At 37.9% G+C, this 6,000-nt stretch overlaps 1 pseudogene across 1 annotated transcript; it reads right to left on the bottom strand.

Moving 5' to 3' along the window:
• Positions 1-380: 380 nt before the first annotated feature.
• LOC125196627 (very-long-chain aldehyde decarbonylase CER1-like) lies at positions 381-3,508 on the bottom strand (annotated as a pseudogene). Its single transcript, XR_016129096.1, has 9 exons — positions 3,343-3,508; positions 3,042-3,265; positions 2,731-2,963; positions 2,429-2,648; positions 1,728-2,103; positions 1,533-1,644; positions 1,265-1,461; positions 847-1,185; positions 381-771 (listed from the first exon to the last, which is right to left on the bottom strand). The product of XR_016129096.1 is annotated as a very-long-chain aldehyde decarbonylase CER1-like (transcript).
• Positions 3,509-6,000: the final 2,492 nt, after the last annotated feature.

Below are 6,000 nucleotides of genomic sequence, written 5' to 3'. Positions count from 1 at the left end.
AATTATAGCTCAAAAAAATTATGATCCAAATGATCAACCTAAACTGAATAATCTGTGATCCAATAAAATTGATCCGAAATTAACTTTTGTGCCACATTATATCAAGTGAAGGGGTCCACCATCATATTTTATGTTTGTGGGGGATGGAGTAGAAATAAGGGAAAGTATTAGGTGATCCCAACCGTTAAAGTAGGGATATTTATCCCTCTTCAAACTAAAGCAGTCTAAAAAATTAAGTTCAATGAACAAATATCCATCTAACTCTGTTTTTTTTTTTCCTTCAAGCATTTGGATGGGATTGACTAAAACTTTGTGGTGATTAAGAATTTTGCTAGCATGAAGTTTGATAAGTAATGGCAAGAAGTGAAATGCAATACTGATTATTCGCAAATACATAGTAGTATATCACTGAAGCAGAGGCAAACACACTAAGTTTTCTTTGATATGGGATGGATAAATATGATGTATGAATTTAGTAGGCATTTTGAGCATTTCTATAACAATAAAATGCAGGCTGCAGCAATAGCCAATATATACAATATATATCTAACTCTTTTTCTTATCTTCTTTGATAGTATCTCAGAGTGCAGCCTAGTTGAGGTTTGATTCAGCAGACACAACGAGGGGGCGGAATCCATGCTCAAGACTGGCCTTCCATATCTTCTCAATACCAAACACCACGTTTCCACACTCGTGCACGTTCCATTCCTCTGCAGCGTGCACGATTCCCGCTACACGCCACGCGCTCATCACTCTTCTTGGCAACCAGTTCTGTCATTCATCAATCAAAAGGTCTTAATATTACGATGTGTAGTCTGGCTAAGATTTGGAACTGTTAATTATTACCTCACAAGAGTCAAGATTCTCGATATGCTTTGGTGCCAGCATTGCTGGTGTGGTGTTATACAAGCAGTCTTTGCGCATTTTCTTTGGGGGAAACTGAGAGAAGGGGATGAACATGGTTCCTTTCGATGCTTTTAGTTGTTCTGTTTTGCTTAGTCCATCTCCCACCAACCATATCTGCAGACATTATTGTTATTCAAAATGTAGTTTTGATCCTGTATTGTGTGTGTATGAGTTGCCAACCTTGGAAGGGATGTTTTTGGAGAGAAACAGATTATTTCCAGCCTCGGTGTTGAGCTTAGCTTTGATCCTCTTGTAGTCGTCCTCGTTCAACGTGAAGACCTATAGTTAGAATGGAGAGATCAAATCATCTATCTATGAACATGGTCAGTTTGTTGCTATGATCATTGATCTAATTAACCTGCATTCCCCCTTGGCATAAGGCGAGCGTGACAGAATATGCAACCTTGGTTGGATTGCCTCGGAGCACCACCTGAGTTGTACCCTTCGGAATGCTGTTCAGAACTATGGCAACGGCTAAGCTACTCCCATCTACCAATTTCACTTTCAGCTGAGGGTGTTTTCTCAAGAAAAAATCGCCGTTTCTGTTAAGTCCTTCTTCCTGGATCAAGAACAGGTTTAAGTTGAAGAAGTAAGCTAAAAAAGGAAATCAAGTTCTGCATCTTAACATGCCTGGTTCAATAACCCGAGGCTAAGAACCTTTACGCCCTTCTCATCAGCTTCGAGTATGGCATCCTCAATCAGATTGTTGATCCATTCTTTCTGCCAGTGCATGTAGTACTGCAAAAATGTGGAACTCAAGTAAAAACCAGTTTGTTCAACATGTGACTATATAATCTTTGTAGTTTTTTTTGTATATATACTTGGATTGTATACTTGGGCACAGCCCATGTTTGCAGTTTATGGTTCTTGAAAATGTTCCTCTCGACAATGAATGTGCGGCCGTATATCCAAGTGATCATCATAGACCATATCGTCACTGGCCACATCAGCCACAGATACCACCTGGATTTGTGAGGCTCGGATGCAAAGCTCGCAAATCCTAGACGTAGATGGTAGATGGATTCCGGCGTCGTTAGATGAGTGAGATGCACCAGATCGGGTATGTCGTCCTTTCTCACTAGTGAGCTTTCGTACAGCGTTTCAGAGGACTTGTCCATTGTACCGTAGACGTAGTCGTAGAATGGCATGAAGAGTGAATAATTGGTCCGAAATTGAGTGTGATGCAAGGAATGGTATCTGTACACATAAATGTCACTATCAATTAGATGGATTTCTAGATAAGTTATTGAAACTTTGCAATATGTAACTTGGCCAACCATTTTGATTTTTTACTATATAGGTCAGTCATAGTATTAATTTCCGTAGAAAAGTATGCAATGTGACACATCAATAGTGAAATTTATTAGGCTAGCTAGAATCTTGAACACATCACATTTTTTCGAGTAAAGTTATTAAATTATGGAGGGGGGCTATTTATGTGGGTTATCTATTATTGACAGGCATTAAATTAGATGGAGAATGAACAAATATCTCGATGGAAATGAGGCAAATCAATACTCACGAAGGTGTGTAGACGAGGTACTTGAGGGGAGGGAAGATGGAGAAAAGGCGTTTCGGTATGTGCTCGAAGTTGCAGTGTCCCATGTTGTTCATGAAGTCGATGTAGGTGATGTAACCTGCAAACGACACCATGGAAGCAGTGCTCGTCCACACGGTTGTGAGCAGTGGTATCGAGAAGAGGGCGAAGTAGGCTACGTGCTCCCCAAATGGATGGATCACGGCTGCCACATATATATATTTACCAAATTAGAAAACACTTGTACAATTAATTAAGTAGTACTACTATATGGACTAATATGTTACATGTGATGGGCTCGGTGACGATGGAGGAGTGGTGGTGGGAGTGGTAGCGCGAGTACAAGAAGTGGTGGTGCAGCGCCCGGTGCAGCCAGTAGTAGAGGAACTCCACTGGACCGGCGTGTAGGAGGATTGTCCAGACCACGCCGTCCGTCCTCCACCACGGCAGATTATGTGACTCTTTGATGTATGCGTATCCAATATAGAACAATATCCCATTGAAAATGATCTGATCATCCCTGCAAAACAGCATCGCAATCATCATTGTATTTGTGCAATTATGCGCTAAAGGGGTCGGAGGTATATTTAATTCCTACCAATTTCTCTCCCTGTCGACCTGGTCAAACTCGATGTTCTTGTCGATTATCCGGTTGCTCCCCTTGGCCGTTCGATAGCGAGAGTAGGAAATCCACAACTGGTTGTGAAGCATTCTTGTTAGCAAGAAAGGGAATATGGTGACATACCCAAAATCCCTCTGGCTTGGATCCTTGAACATGTATGAGTATGTTGCGTGTATTGCCCATGGCACTATTACCACATACTAGCACACCAAACACACATTGTTAAAAACACAAACTGAATTGTAGTACAAACAATAAGGTAATACTAAGAAATTACCTTGTAGTCTCCGAGCCATGCCCATGGCCACTCAGTGAGAATTCCTGGTTTAGAAGCCATTCTTTTCTTCTTGTTTTTCTTCCGTGGTTTCTAATTATGCATATATCTCTATACATTTATAATGAAGATAATAATGCGTTGACTCGTCACTCTTTCATAATGCATTTCATTGATTTTGCCTAATAACTACTCGACACGTCTTCCCCTCTTGATGATCAGCCGTACCTTATATAGGTATATGCGTATTCCCCTTTATTATTGAGTGTTACAGGCCGCAATAATGAATTATAATCACTTATAATCAAAACCCATACATAATATTCACGCGGTTAGGGCATACACAATGGGGCGGACGATAGTCCGCTCGATGCATCGTCCGCCACTGTAGCGACGATGGCTAATCCATCATCCGCGTTCTACCATCCATCGTCCGCGGTATCGTCCGCCCTAATGCGGGCGACGTGGACGATATTCACATAAAATTGATAAAAATCAATGTACAAGTTACGCAACGTGTATATTGATCTAGCGCATACTAGGTCGATCAAATCTATGTAAATTGTAATGTAATCCAAATGAGGTAGGCAGATGCAACCTTATAAATGGCGCATTTATTAGTCCCAACTGCCAATCAATTACGAGATTGAGTAATTGAGAGATAATTAGTCTGAGAATAAAACTGCAATGCCGAATCAATCGTTTCGTGCTCCTCCATTTCTGGTAAAATTTTCAACTTCTTGCTTTTCCGGGATCGATAATTTTTTAACTCCTTTAGGCAATCTTGAATTGTTTATGCTTGATTTGAATGTTTATTCTAAAATTTAATAGATCTGCAAACTACTCTTTTTTGTGAGTAAATATGAATATTTTGTGGTTTGTCTCATAAGCTCCAATAATTAACTAGTGGATGTAGACGAATAGCTTTGAATTTGAATGTTATTTTTACAATTGTCCTTATTTTGTTTGAACTTTATATCATGTACCTATACTCAAAATAATTTGTTTGGTGTTTACTTTCTAAATAAGGACACAAATTGGGGCGCAACGTTCTACAACCCTTAAGTTTAGTAATCCATTATTAGAATTTAGTACTAATTGATTTAACTACAATTAGTTAGGTATTAATTTGAAAAATAAATTAGTTGCATGCTGCAGACGTCCGCACATAATAGCGGCATTTTAATAAGCTAGATCTGAGTAGGTCGAGCAAAACCGGTGATCTAAAGCATTAATTCAATAGATAAACAGCTAGCATACTCTACCTCATACTGCACAAACCTTTTGCATAAATATCTTATGATATTTAGATGTACAGGGGCGGGCACGCATTTAGTTAAGCATAAAGTTATTTTTCACAATAAAAAATTTAAGAAACTCCAAATTAAATTTCATGTACTTTCAATTACTCCCTCCGTCCATTAAAATTTGGCACCATTTGACTTGACACGTGTTTTAAGAAATGTAATACTTAAAAAGTGGGTTGAAAAAGTTAGTAGCATGTGGATCCTATTTTTATATATTAATTTTAAAATAAAATATCAGTGAGAATGAGTTAGTGGAATGTAAGGTCCACTACCAAAAATGGTAAAAGTGAAATGTGACAAATTTTCAGTGAAGGAGGGAGAACTAACTAACACGTGTATCAATAACAGCTATATAAAATTGTACTTCGTAGGGCCTGACACAATAAATAATATCATTGTTGGCATTGGATGACATGCAAAGAACAAAAGTGAATTCCAGCCCATCACGGAGTCGATGACCGTTCCAAAAGCCAAATTCAAGGATTTAGGGCTCTCATTGGTTAGCAATGTGCTTGGTATATCCCAACAACTCAACCTAAATCCACCATTTATATTATACTCTCTCCGTCCCAAAAAAAATAGGAATTTTAGGGACTGCACAGATTTTAATGCGAAATTGGTAAAGTATGAGAAAAAGATAGAAGAAAAAAGTGACTGAAGTATTATTAGTGGGAAATGAGACCCACCTTATAAGAGAGAGAAAACTTGCCAAAAGTGGAAGGTGACTAAATTTGTGGGACACCCCAAAATAGAAAAAGAAATACTCCCTCCGTTTCTTCATAGTTGAGTCATTTTACCATTTCAGGAAGTTTCTTCATAGTTGAGTCATTTCCTTATATGGTAACTTTTTCCTCTCTCTTACTTTACTCTCTCTTATTTTATTCTCTCTACTTTATTCACTTTATACTTTATTTTCTCTATCTTTTCCTCTCTCTTACTTTTTTTATCTATTTATTTAACACACCCAACATTCATTTCTAAAACTCTGTGCCGAAAAGTTCCGCCTCAACTATGAAGAAACGGAGGGAGTACTATTTTTATAGGACGGAAAGAGTACATATATGTTTTGCAATTTTACACCTCAACTAATGTTTTTATAATTATAAACCATTTGTATTAAGGGTTGATCTTATTAGAGGATCATGACCCATCGGTTATTATGAGTCTCATTTTTATAATGAATCCAAAATCTCTTCTTACTGTTACAACGAGGGTATAAAATCACTCAATTAAGTGTATACGTTATTAAATTTAAAATATTGAAATTTATTCGGTTTCGAATCCAAGATGTGTAGATTTCATTTCGCCTTTTGAGTTTAGTAAGTTATACACTGTTAATACGAAAATTTATGAT

The sequence above is a fragment of the Salvia hispanica genome, chromosome 4 (genome assembly GCF_029641045.1).
Source record: "Salvia hispanica isolate PSC_SH4W2 chromosome 4, Shi_PSC_v1, whole genome shotgun sequence".
In the NCBI taxonomy this organism is placed as follows: domain Eukaryota; kingdom Viridiplantae; phylum Streptophyta; class Magnoliopsida; order Lamiales; family Lamiaceae; genus Salvia; species Salvia hispanica.
This window is presented reverse-complemented; position numbering and strand designations above follow the sequence as displayed.